General features: G+C 37.2%; 1 long non-coding RNA gene across 14 annotated transcripts in view; it reads left to right on the top strand.

Annotated features, from left to right (window-relative positions):
- The window catches only part of LOC105871432 (uncharacterized), a 175,555-nt gene that overhangs the window by 70,719 nt on the left and 90,394 nt on the right, over positions 1-14,442 (top strand). For 12 of the 14 annotated variants that reach the window (XR_012915978.1, XR_012915980.1, XR_012915982.1 and 9 more), the window contains 2 exons: positions 1,711-11,414; positions 12,625-12,746. This is a non-coding gene — a long non-coding RNA (uncharacterized LOC105871432). The remainder of the gene's footprint in view (positions 1-1,710; positions 11,415-12,624; positions 12,747-14,442) is intronic. The other 2 variants (XR_012915973.1, XR_012915975.1) reach the window with 2 other exon arrangements.

Raw genomic sequence — 14,442 nt, 5'->3', positions numbered from 1 at the left:
ATAAAGGAATGTTGTCTAGTGCACCTCTGTTATATATGATCACCACCTGAACTCGGCTTACTCAGGTGGACTTATAAGTCTTGCCAGTAAGTTTCTAGCAAATATAACAAGGATCATTGTGTTTCTCAGGATACTGGCCCTTCTGGTGTCCTTGCCTGGGTGTACCTGTCATTGAGGATGTTAGTGGTTGAGATTAGCCAAGGAGGGTTTGGAGACACTGGTGAAATCATGTCTCAATGGTCTCAATTCACCTATGAAGGTATACGATGACCGCTGACCTCTTTAGGCTACTTCCGCTAAGCAGGTGACAGAGAGAAACCTTGTATCAGATGAGTTAAACTGCTTGTTGTGCAGTAATGGTTTAACTTGACCATATGCTAGACTAGGGAATCCAGACGTATGAAGACAGTGCACCACATCTGGGGTTAGAACTTTGGGTGACAAAGAGGTAGCCCTAGTCCTGGAACTTGTGATGCTCGAAATGTTGTATTCACACACATTTTGATTTTCATTAAAAGATTCAATCTGGTAAGGGAGTTGATGGAAGCACAAAGCAATAGCACCTTACTAAGTCCCATGAATTCAAGCATGACACCAGGAACATTCAGAAGATACTGTAACTATTGCTAACGCTAACTACTTCCCAAACTATGACACTCATGTCATATCAAAAGGTGTTTCAAAATGAAAAGTTAAAAGTAAAATGACCCAGCCAGAAATGTGCCAAATGGCTAAGTCGCCTCTCTGTATTATCAGAGAGTCTCAAATTCACCAGTACTGAAGTGAATGGCAATTCATTAAGTTCTTCCATAATGCCCCTCACTCTTCATCATAACATTGAACAAGTCCCTTGAGAATGAAGCCATTGATATCACTGTTTGTGTAATGATGTATAGAATGGGAAAGGCTCTTACCAGGTGAGAAGTATTGTTAATTGGTTCAATGTTTCAAAGGTCCGTTGGTCAACATCAGTTAACATTTGACATGTCATTCCCTTTGTCCAGAGACTGCCTTTCCAAAGTGATCATACAGCTACAAGTCCACAGGAAAGTAGAGAGGTAGGGCTAAAGTTGATCATTGAAATTTCTTTTTCATGAGTGACGGTAGGAAGAAGAAAAGGGTCGATTTTCCCGATTCCCTTCACCTATAGCAGTTAGTCTTTTTAAGAATTTGGAAACATTGTAATCCATTGTCCAAGTCTTTATTAGGGGAACTGTCTACACCTTTGCTTTGGAATATAATGCAAAATGCTGTAACTTTGGGATTAAACCATTCTAGTTGGCCAATACCAAAAAATTGAAATGAAAAATTAAGTCTCACTCTGTCTATCCCTTGTGTACATGTTTAATTCAAGTTGTATACATAAAAATATGGATTCAAAACAGTGAATTGGCACAAAGGAATTATCTGGAAAGTTTCCGACCTACAGTTAACAGTGTGTAACTTTCTAGAGTGGTGTTTCCAATGGCTTGCCTTCAAGTTTTACTTACACTTGTCTGAAGCCTTGAAATGTTAAAAATTAGAAAACTTCACATTTGAAATTTAAAAAACACCAAGAAAGAAATATCTCCCAGTATATAATTGAGAAAATAACATATTACAAGATGTATTTTTCTTTAAAACATGTGTATTTCTACATACGTTAGAGATATAAAGATTCTACATTTAGGTTTTTGCTACCAGAATGCTATTTCCAAATTTTCCTTACAGACAATCCAGCTTTCCGAAGCGTATTGAATGACATGACAAGGCTTATGTGGTTTAGGACCTGAGAAAACCATGATGGAAAGAACAACTCATGTTACAAGGATATTTTACATGTTTCCTGTAAGTAAAAATTCATAATACTAAATCATGACCACCTGTCCATACATGCCCACATATACAAAATTAAATAGTAAATATACAAGAGAAGAATGGAAGAGATCGAATATAAGTGAACTATTAAACTTTCAAGATTACCATTATTTTATTGCATTGTATTTGCCCCATTTACTCATTCTTTTACACATATATGTTATTCTTATGATTTGATTAATAGTAGAAGAATGGTACGAAATTTAACTCTAAAAAACTATCATGTTTCCCATGTATAGTTAATGCTATTAGGAAGTGCCCACTGTCCAATGTTGAGTCAAGAATTCAGGGCATCAAACTCCATGTATAGTGTGAGTAAGATGGATCTAAAGAAGAGAAATGGAAATATTTATTTTGTGTGTGCGTTTTCTTTATGCACTGGAATTTGGGGAATATATTGATCATGTATAGGGTAAACCTATTTTTTTTCTTTTCTTTTTTATTTGAGACATAGTCTACCTCTCCTACCCTGGATAGAGTGCCATGGTGTCAAACTAGCTCAGAGCCTCCTCAAACTTCTGGGCTCAAGCAGTCCTTTTGCCTCAGCTTCCACAGTAGGTGGGACTACAGGCATGCACCACAATGCCTGGCTAATTTTTTTATGTATTTTTAATTGTCTGCCTAATTTCCTTCTAGTTTTTAGTATAGATTGGGTCTTGCTTACCCTCAGGTTGGTTGGAACTTTAGGGCTCAGTTAAGTTTCAGATGGAAACCAAAGGCCAAAGTGCAGCAGCCTGATGAAGTTTCCTGAAGCTGGGCAAAATGGAAGGCTACCATATTTCCTGGTTCTTCTATGTCTTGATGGCGTTTTTTCAGACAGGACGGGCGGGAGAAGAGGGCCTAGGGAGCAGTACTTGTTATCATATATGGACCTCTACTGCCATCGTGCGGAATTAGTTTTCAAACACCGTATGCCCTATCGCTTCATTCCCCTAGAACTTTTGGTTTAGAAGACTTTGTTCAGCTGAGAGGATGAGGAGGCCCTTGTCTGGAATGGGGGACTCTCTGACTTTTCTTGAGGTGTTCCAGGAGCTCGGGGTATAGGATTAATGCTGGTATAAGAAAGGCGATGGCCAAGTATCAGAGATATTTATTGAGGGGCAGAATGGAGTCTAGGCCCAGGAAGTTGTTGGGTGGGGCTTTGGTTGAGGAAACATTGCAGAGCCCATTGTAGGACATCTGGCCCCTGGTCTCCTGTCTCTCTCCCTCAGAGGATGGTACAGGTCAGGTCACCTTGTTCTGCACCATAGAATTTCGGCTACTTGTGGTAGCATGATCGCAGTGCATAAGACAGGTTTTTTCGAGATGATAGAACAGTACATGTGCTTGCTGGGGGATTTCCTACACAACAAAAGTCAGGAACACTTTTCCTTGAGGAAGGAGAACAAATGGAGAAGCATTTTCGGCCATCCTACTAAGCAAAGAAAAGCCATACTGTGTGCTGGGCGAGCAGAGGCAGGCATGAAGGAGGCAAAAAATATGAGGAAGGCCAGAAGGGATTCTCTGGGCCAAAAGGCAGCAAAGACAGTGACTTAGATCTGCTTTTTCCTGCCTAAGGCAAAGGCTTTATTCCAGTCTCAGTTCTCTTCGTGAGGTACCAGGAGGAGGGTGAGGTGTTCTTATGTCTCAGTTGTTCTCCCAGAGAATGCTAAGTACCTTGAAGCCTAGCAGTGCTCTTTATACTTAATAAATGTTCTCCTTGTCACCACTGTGTAAGAGTTGCACGTGAAGATTCCTAGTAAGCCTTATAAGATGGCCAGTGTTTTGGTGCCAAATATTCTCAAATCTTTGCTGCTGGATCCCAACTTGGGGAAGAATGTCTAGGGTTACTTGAGATTCGCTGTGAAACTGAGAACCATTCTGGTGCCCCTCTTGTACTGTCTTCACTCTGTCAGCATTTGACTTCTTAGAGTAGTGGAAGATGATTAGTCTTCCACTGAAGATGTCTTCCAGTCTTCCACTGGAAGATGATTAGTCTTCCACAGCTAAATACTGTGCTTAGTAGTGAGCTTCCTGTGACAGAAAATGTTTATCAATTATTTTATGTTTTATTCAAACCAAAGGCAGGATGAGCGAAGGAATTAAATACCCAATTGACAAAGAATTATTCCTACTGTTTATTAAACAAATGAAAAAGTACTCAAATTTACTAGTGTTTAAGCATTAATTGTCAACAAACCTTGTGCTTATGTATACACTAGTTTATAAATACATGTACCACTATTTGCACATACTTATATCTGTGCATGCATACTGGTTATATATGTATTTGTACATAAAGGAAAGTTATTTTACTGCACTTCTGTAGTATATGATCACCACCTAAACTGTGCTTACCCAGGTGTACGTATGACACTTGCCAGTAAATATCTAGGGAATCTTACAAGAACCATGGGTTTTCTGGGCAAATTGGCTCTTCTGGTGTCCTTGCCTCTGTCTAGCTGTCCTTGAGGATGTTATTGCTTGAGATCAGCCAAGTAGGGTTTGGAGACACTGGATAAATCATGTCTCAATGGTCTCAGGTCACTTATGAAGGTAAATGATGATCTCTGACCTCTTCAGGTTACTTCAGCTGTGCAGGTGACAGAGAGAAACCTTGTATCAGATGATGAGTTAAACTGCCTGTTGTGCAGTAATAGTTTAACTTGACCATATGGTAGACTAGGGAAACCGGAGGTATGAAGACAGTGCACCACATCTGGAGTTAGAACTTGGGTGACAAAGAGGTAGCTCTAGCCCTGGAACTTCTAAATCTCCAGTATGTTGTATTCACACACATTTTGATTTTCATGAAGAGATTGCATCTGGCCAGGGAGTGGAAGGAAGCACAAAGGAATAGCACCGTACTAAGTTCTAGAAATTCAAGCAAGTCACCAGGACCATTCCCAAGATACTGTAACTATTGCTAACGCTAAATACTGTTCAAACTATGACACTCATCTCAGATCAAAAGCTGTTTAAAAATGAAAAGTTAAATGGAAAACCATGGTGTCAGAAATGTGGCAAATGGCTAAGTCACCTCTCTTTATCATCAGAGTGTCTCAAATTCACCAGTACTGAAGTCAATTGCCTTTCAGTAAGTTCTTCCATAATTCCTCTCACTCTTCATCATCACCTTGAGGAAGTCACTTGAGAATGAAGCCATTGATATAACTGTTTGTGGAATGATTTGTAGAATTAGACAAGCTTCTACCAGTTGAGAAGTATTGTTAATTGGTTCACCTTTTCAAAGGTCCCTTGGTCAACACCAGTTAATATTTGACACGTCATACCAATATATAATTAAGAAAATAACATATTACAAGATGTATTTTTCTTTAAAACATGTGAATTTCCACATACATGTAAGATATAAAGATTCTACTTTTGGCCGGGCACGGTGGCTCATGCCTGTAATCCTAGCACTCTGGGAGGCTGAGGCGGGCGGATTGCTCAAGGTCAGGAGTTCAAAACCAGCCTGAGGGAGACCCTGTCTCTACCATAAAAATAGGAAGACATTAATTGGCCAACTAATATATATATATATATATAAATCAGCCGGGCATGGTGGCTCCTGCCTGTAGTCCCAGCTACTCGGGAGGCTGAGGCAGGAGGATCGCTTGAGCACAGGAGTTTGAGGTTGCTGTGAGCTAGGCTGACTCCAGGGCACTCACTCTAGCCTAGGCAAGAAAGCGAGACTTTGTCTCAAAAAAAAAAAAAAAGATTCTACTTTTAATTTTTATGTTAACAGAATGCTATTTCCGAATTGTTAATAGAAAATCTAGCTTTCTGGATCGTATTGAATGACATAACAAGGCTTATGTGGTTTAAGATATGAGAAAACTCAAGTTACAAGGATATTTTACATGTATCCTGTAAGTAATTATTCCTACCGATAAATACCGACAACTTGTCCACATATGCCCACACATGCACAATTACATAGTAAATGTAAAAGAGCCGAATGCAGGAGATTGAATATCAGTGAACTATGTATTAAACTTTCAAGATTATAATTACTTTACTTTTATATATTTGCTCCATTTACTGATTCTTTTACCCATATATGTTATTCTTATGATTTGATTAATAGTAGAAGAATGCTAAGAAATTTAACCCTAAAAAACTATCATGTTTCCCATGTATAGTTAATCCTATTAGAAAGTGCCCACTGTCCAATGTTGAGTCAAGAATTCAGGGCTTCAAAGTCCATGTATAGCGTTACCAGGATGCATCTGAAGAAGAGGAATGGAAATGCTTTTTGTGTGCACGTTAGCATTGTCCTCTGGAGTATGGAGAATATATTGATGAGGTATAGGCTAAGTCTATTTTCTTTTCTTTTCTTTTTTTTTTTTTGAGACACAGTCTCTCCTGTTGCCGGAGTTAGAGTGCCATGGCGTCAAAGTAGCTCAGAGCCTCTTCAAAATGCTGGGCTGAAGCAATCCTTTGGCCTCTGCCTCTCGAGTAAGTGGGAGTACACGGTTGCACCACAATGCCCGGCTAATTTTTATTTTTTATTTTTAATTGTCCGGCTAATTTCTTTCTATTTTTTAATATAGACTAGGACTTGCTTTTGCTCAGGTTGGTTTCAAACTCCTGATCTTGAGCGATCTTCCTGCCTTGGCCTCCCCGAGTGCTAGGATTACAGGCCTAAGCCATTGGGCCCTGCCTAGGTTAAATCTATTTCGTTAAATAGCATCAGTTATGATGAACAGTTGTATATCACGTTTATAGTATTTAAACCAATATATTCATTTAGCTGCTAGTATTGGACTCCTGGATAAAGTGGGATTTGCGATAAAGTGTTTCCATTTGTTCTTGAAATAATGTGTATTCTTGGTAGATTTTTCAAGAAGCTGATGATATATTTGTAATTTGAGAAACAACCCAGAACCAATAGGTGCAGAAGAAATTGTTGTTGAAGACTTGATCCGTTGGCTGTTTTAGACCTAATATGTCTATATCTCTAATTGATCACAGAAAACAGTTGGATTCATGACACCCATGTTTTTTTTTTAAATTCCTTGTCTGATTGATTGAGAGTAGCTTGTGAGCTCAGTGCACTTCTTTTTACATGGCTAATGTGTCTGGTTATTTTGTAAACAGGTATGCTTTAATTCTATGAAATGTAAAAATATATAGAGGCAACATAAAAAATATTATGTATTGTAAGGAGTACTTAATGCTATTTTCAAAGACTTCAAAGTATAATGTGAAGAAAGCATGTCTGAGATACATGGTAACTGGGACTTAATATTAAATTCTGTATGGATACGGTATATATAAGAACGTATGGCAAAGATTTTTTAAAGGTATTTCTTTTAGTTTTGATTGATGTATTAATTTGGCTTTCTGATTTTTTAAATTGTAAAATTTAATAAATTTTAATTATTAAATAAAATTTAATAAATTTTTAGTGTCTAAACTCTTAAAATGTGAAAATGTTGTCAACAACAAATGTTACTTTTGTAATTATTTGGAAGAGAAACTTCTTTTTACAATACAGTATGAAGAAATTTCCAGCTAGGGAAAATATATCTTGATATACGAGGATGCAATTAATATAAGATGGTAGAGAAGAGTTTGTACAAAATTACACCTAGTGTGAGTTAAAATGTAATTAAAGTGAAATAAGTGAGTACATTGTATATATAATGTATAGTATATTAAATAACCTGGATGGAAAATATGTAATAAATGGGTCAATAAAAAGCATTTTTCATGCTTTAGTAAACATGAAGACTTCACAATTTTATATAATATTGTCAAATTGCCCAAAAATCAGGCGTGAGAATTTCTTCTGCAAACTATAATGTACAAATATCCAATTTTAAAATTTATAATTTTATATATTAAATTTAATATAAATTTATTGTTAGGTATGGACATACACATAACATTTTGTGTGGATTGAAAGGAGTCAAAGTCATAATCCAAAAGGTTATCAGTGGTCTTAATAGTTTTTATGACAGTGCATTACTGTTTCTCAGTGCATGGTTATTTCCAAATCCTTGGCAAACCATTTGTCTTAGTTACTGAAGAGAAAATGGTTTTGAGGCTTATTTCTGAAGAGATAAATGATAATACAAAACCTCTCCTCAACCACCCCACTGAATACACAATAGTCATAGGAAGCAATCAAAGGTCATTTAATGACATAAGAAAATACTTGTCTTTTAATCGCAAATGAAATAACATGACATAACTCTTGAGTATCCTCTGATTTGAATTATATATCCTGCCATGTAGGGCACTGTATGGCATATATAATGATGAGATATTTCTGGTGCTTCCCTTAAATCTCTAGCTATGGCTTCCACTAATTCAACACTTATGGTCTAGGGTGTTATGCAGAAAATATGGAATTCATTGGGAGCCTGAGAGATTGATGAGCCAGGCAAGAACATGGGGATTGGTATTTAGTGATGTCCTCCAAGCCTTGAGTTTTTAGCATTTTTGTTTTGTGTTTAGGGCTAGATTCTTGAGATTTGCACCACAGAAGGAGACAAGTTGATAACTTGGGAAAATGGTGGAATTGTAATGCTGAATGAACAAGAATAAAACTGGTAAGGCAAGGCCCTTTGGAAATTTAATTTTTTTTTTTTTTTTTTCACAGTCTCCCTTTGTTGTCCCAGATAGAGTGAGTTTCTTGGCTTCAGCCTAACTCATAGCAACCTGAAGCTCCTGGGCTCAAGAAATCCTTCTCCGTCAGCCTACCAAGTGGATGGGACTACAGGGATGCACCCCCATTCCTGGCTAATTTTTCTATGTATATATATGAGTTGTCCAATTATTTTATATCTATTTATAGTAGAGATGGGGTCTTGCTCTTGCTCAGGCTGGTTTCCAACTCCTGACCTGGAGCAATTGCCTGCCTTAGCCTCCTAGAGTGCTAGGATTACAGGGGCGAGCCACTGGGCCAGGCCGAAATTTATTTCTTAAATAATGAATAGGCCTGATAAGAGTGGTCAACTTAGGGCCCCTTTACGTTTTAGATGGAAACTAAAGGCAAAAGTGCAGCAGCATGATGAAGTTTCCTGAAGCTGGGCAAAATGGAAGGCTACCATATTTCCTGGCACTCCTATATATTGATGGCGTTTTTTCAGACAGGAAGGGCGGGAGAAGAGGGCCTATGGAGCGGAACTTGTTATCATATGTGGAGCACTACTGCCATCGTGCGGAAACAGTTTTCAAACACAGTATGCCATATTGCTTCATTCCCGTGGGGACTTTCGATTTAGAAGGGTCCTTCAGTGGAGAGGCTGAGTAGGCCCTGGCCTGGAACTGTACCTCTCTGGCTTCTCTTGAGTTAATCTGGGGTCTCTGGATACAGGATTAACGCTGGTATGACAAAGGCGATGACCAGGTATCAGCGATTGTAATTGAAGGGCAGAATGGAGACCAGGCACAGGAAGTTGTTGGGTGGGGCTTTGGTTGAGGAAACCTCCCAGGGCCTAGGGCAGGACTTGTGTTCCCTAATCTTGTGTCCATGTCCCTCAGAGGATGGTACAGGCCAGTTCAACTTGTTCTGGAGCCATAGAATTTTCGCTTCTAGTAGTAGCAGCGTCACAGTGCACAAGACAGGTTATTTGGAGGTGATAGAACAGCACATGTGGTTTCTGCAGGATTTCATACACAACAAACGTCTGGAACCCGTTGCCTTGACGAAGGAGAACTAATGTAGAAGCATTGGTGGCCACCCTGCTAAGCAAAGAAAAGCCATACCATGTACTGGGCTAGCAGAGGCAGGCAAGAAGGAGGTAAAAATAAAAATGTAAGGAAGGTCAGACGGGATTTTCTGGGTCAAAATGCAGTAAAGAGAGTGACTTCCATCTCCTTTCTCCTGCCTAAGGCAAAGGCTGTATTCCAATCTCAGTTCTCTTGGTGAGGTTGGAGAGGAGGGAGAGGTGGTCTTATTTCCCACTTGTTCTCCCAGAGGATGATGAGGTCCTTGAAGCCTAGTAGTGCTCCTCACACTTAACAATTTTTCTCCTCTGTCAGTGCTGTATAATACTTCTAGGTGAAAATACCTAGGAAGCCTGACAAGACGGCCATTGTTTTGGTGCTGAATATTTTCAAATCTGTGCTTCTTGTTCCCAACTTGGGTAAGAATGTCTAGGATTACTTGAGATTTTCTGCAAAATTGAGATCTGCTCTGGTTCCCGTTTTCTATGTCCTCACTCTATCAGCATCTGACCTCTTAGGGTAGTGGAGGATGATTTAGTCTTGTGCTTAGATGTGAGCTTCCTGTGACAGAATTTATTTAACAATTGGTTTCTGTTGTATTGAAACCAAAGGCAGGATGAGTAAATCAATTAAATACCCAATTCACAAAAAAAGAATTCCAACTGTTTATTAAAGAAACTAAAAATAATTCAAATTTTCTACTGTTTAAACATTAATTGTCAAGAAACCTTGTGCTTATGGATACACTAGTTTGTAAATACATGTACCAGTATTTGCACATACTTTTATCTGTGCAAGCATACTGATTATATACGTATTTATATATAAAGGAATTTTTTCTAGTGCACGTCTGTAATATATGATCATCACTTGAACTCTGCTTATCCCGGTTGAGTTATAACTCTTGCCAGTAAGTGTCTAGCAAATATTACAAGGACCATTGGTTTTCTGGGGTAATTGGCTCTTCTGGCAATCTTGCCTGGATCTAGCTTTGCTTGAGTATCTTACTGGTTGAGATCAGCCAAGGAGGGGTTGGAGACACTTCAGAAGACATGTCTCAATGGTCTCAAATAACCTATCAAGGTATATGATGACCTCTGACCACTTCAGCCTATTTGAGCTAAGCAGGTGACAGAAAGAAACCTTGTATCAGATGGGTTAAACTGCCTGCTGTACAGTAATAGTTTAACTTGACCATATGGTAGACTAGGGAATCCAGATGTATGAAGACATTGCACCACATCTAGAGTCAAACTTTGGGTGACAGTGCTAGCCCTAGTCCTGGAATTTGTCATGCTCCAGAATGTTGTATTCACGCACATTTTGATTTTCATTTAGAAATTGCATCCGGCCAGGGAGTGGATAGAAACACAAAGCAATAGCAACTTACTAAGTCTCAGGAATTCAAGCAAGACAGCAGGACCATTAACAAGATACTGTAACTATTCCTAACCCTCAATACTATCCAAACTATGACACTCATCTCAGATCAAAAGCTGTTTCAAAATGAGAAGTTTAAAGGACAACCACCCAGCCAGAAATGTGACAAGTGGCTAAATCACCTTTCTGTATCTTCAGAGAGTCTCAAATTCACCATTACTGAACTGAAGTGTAGTTCAACAAGCTCTTGCATAATGCCCCTCACTCTTCATCATAAACTTGAGCAAGTCCCTTGAGAATGATGCCATTGAATTCACTGTTTTTGTATGATTTATAGATTTGGAGAAGCTCCTCCCAGGTGAGAAGTATTGTTAATTTGTTCACTGTTTCAAAGGTCAATTGGTCAACATCAGTTAACATTTGACATATCATACCCTTTTTCCAGAGACTGCCTTCCACAGGAGAGTAGAGAGGTGGGACTAAAGAGGATCATTCAAATTTCTTTTACAAAGGTGAGGTTGGGAAGAAGAAAAGGGTCCATTTTCCAGATTCCCTTAAGGGATAGCATGTAGTCTTTTTAAGTCTTTGGGAAGATGGTAATGCATTCTCCAAGTCTTTATTAGGGGAACAGTCTACACCGTTGATTTAGGGAAGAAAATGCAAAATGTTCTAACTTTGGGATTAAACCATTCTAGTTGGCCAATACCAAAAAATACAAATGAAAAATTAAGTCTGATTCTATCTCTTACATACATTGTTAATTTATGTTTTAAACATAAAAATAGGGTTTCAAAAAAGTGAGTAGACACAAAGGGATTATCTAGCAAGTTCCCTACTTTGCAATTAATGGTGTGTAATTTTCTAGAGTGATATTTCCAATGGCTTGCCTTCAAGTTTTACTAATACTTGTCTGAAGTCTTGAAATGTTAAAAATGAGAAAAGCTTACATTTGAAATTTTCAAAAGATCAAGAAACAAACATCATCCCAATATATAATTGAGAAAGTAACATATTTCAAGATGTATTTTTCTTTACAACATGTGCTTTTCTACATACATGAAAGATATAAGGATTCTACTTTAAATTTTTATGCTACTAGAATTGTATTTCCAATGCTCCTTAACAGAAAATCCAGCTTTCTGAAGCATATTGAATGACATGACAAGGCTTATGTCGCTTAGGACCTGAGAAAACTAGGATAGAATGAAGCAACTCAAGTTAAAAGGATATTTTAAATGTATTTTGTAAGTAAAAATTCATACAGCTAAATCCTGACAACCTGTCCACATATGGCCACACATACACAATTAAATAGTAAATATATAAGAGCAGAATGAAAGAAGCGAACATTAGTGAACTACGTATTAATCTTCTCAAGATTATCATTACTTTACTTCTATATATTTGCTCCATTTAGTGATTCTTTTCCATATATATATTATTCTTATGATTTGCTTAAGATTAGAAGAATGGTATGAAATTGAATCATAGAAAAGTATGATATTCCCCATGTATAGTTAATCTTATTAGAAAGTGTCTGCTGTCCAATATTGAGTCAAGAATTCAGGGCATCAATGTCCATGTATAGTGTGACCACGATGGATCTGAAGAAGAGAAATGGAAATGTTCATTCTGTATGCACGTTGGCATTGTGCTCTGGAATATCGGGAATATATTGATGAGATGTAGGCTAAATCTATTTTTTTCTTTTCTTTTTTTCAGACAGAATCTTGCTTTGTTTCCAAGGGTAGAGTGCCATGGCTTCAGCCTAGCTCACAGCAACCTCCAACTGCTGGTCTCAAGCAGACCTCTTGTCTCAGCCTCCTGGGTAGCTGGGAATGCAGGTATATACCACCATGCCCAGCTAACTTTTTTTCTACATAATTTTAGTTTGTCTGGCTAATTTCCTTCTATTTTTTAATAGAGACGGTGTCTCGCTCTCGCTATTGCTCAGGTTGGTTTTGAACTCCTGCCTTGGCCTCCCAGAGTGCTAGAGTTACAGGCCTGAGCCACACCGCTATGCCTAGGCTAAATATATTTAGTTAAATAGCATCAGTTAGTATGAACAGTTTTATATCACTTTTATAATATTTTAACCAATATATTCATTAAGGTGCTAAGATTGGACTCCTGGGGAGAGTGAGATTTGAGATAAAGTATTTCCATTTCTTTTTGATACATTGTGTATTCTTGATAGATTTTTCAAGAAGCTGAAAAATTTTTGTAATTTGAGAAACAACCAAGAACAAATAGGTGCAGAAAAAATTATTTGAAAAGTTGATCTGTTGGCTGTTTGAGACCTAATGAATTTATATCTTTAATTGATCACAGAAAAGAGGTAGATTGAAGTCACCCATGTTTTTTAAAACCCTTGTCTGCTTGACTGAATGTAACGTGTGACCTCAGTGCACCTCTTTATACATGGCTAATATGTCTGGTTATTTTATTACAGATATGCTTTAATTCTAACAAATGTAAAAATATATACAGAGGCAACATTGAAATGTTGCGTATTCTAAGGAGTTGTTAATTGTTTTTTCAAAGACCTCAAATTATAATGTGAGGAACTAATGTCTGAACACTTGAGGTACAAGGTAACTGGGACTTTATGATATATATATATATGGATAGCGAAGATATAAAAATTTATGGCAAAGAATTTGCAAATTATTTTTTGTAGTTTTAATCGAGATATTTATTTTTGCCTTTTCTGTTTTTTAAATTTTGAAATTCAATAAATTTTAATTATTTATTTTAAAAAATTTAATAAATTTTAGTTATTAAAATTCTTAAAATTTGAAAAGGTTGCTAACAGCAAGTGTTACTTTTGTGATTCCTTGGAAGAGAAACTCCTTTCTATAATACAGTAGAGAGAAAATTCCAACTAGGGAAAATATATGTTGGTATGGGAGCATTTAATTTACATACATAAGGTGGTACAGAAGACTTTGTATAAAAGTACACACAATATGCGTCAAAATGTAATTAAAGTGAAATAAATGTGCACATACATGTGTATACAATGTGACATATATTAAATGTACTAGAATGGATAATATATAATAAATGGGGCAATAAAAAGCATTTTTCCTGATTTAGTGAAAATGAACACTTAAAGATTTTGTATAATATAGTGAAATTGCCCAAAAATCAGGAGTGATAATTCGTTATGCAAACTATAATGTACAAACATTGAACTTTAATATGTATTTCATATATTAAATTTAATATAAATTTATTGTTGTGTATGGACATAAATATAACATTCTGTGTGTACTCTAAGGAAGTGGAAGGACCTAATTCAAAAGGTTATCAGTGCTCTTAATAGTTTTTATGACAGTGCTTTACTCTTTGTCAATGTGTGGTTATTTCCAAAGACTTGGAAACATTCTGTCTTAGTTACAAATGAGAAAATGGTTTTGAGGGTTATTTCTTAAGAGATACATTATAATACAAACTCTCTCCCCAATCACCCCACCAAACCCAATAGTCATAGGAAACAATCAAACGTCATTTAATGACATGAGGAAATTCTTGTCT

The sequence above is a fragment of the Microcebus murinus genome, chromosome X, assembly GCF_040939455.1.
Source record: "Microcebus murinus isolate Inina chromosome X, M.murinus_Inina_mat1.0, whole genome shotgun sequence".
NCBI classification, from domain to species: domain Eukaryota; kingdom Metazoa; phylum Chordata; class Mammalia; order Primates; family Cheirogaleidae; genus Microcebus; species Microcebus murinus.
This window is presented reverse-complemented; position numbering and strand designations above follow the sequence as displayed.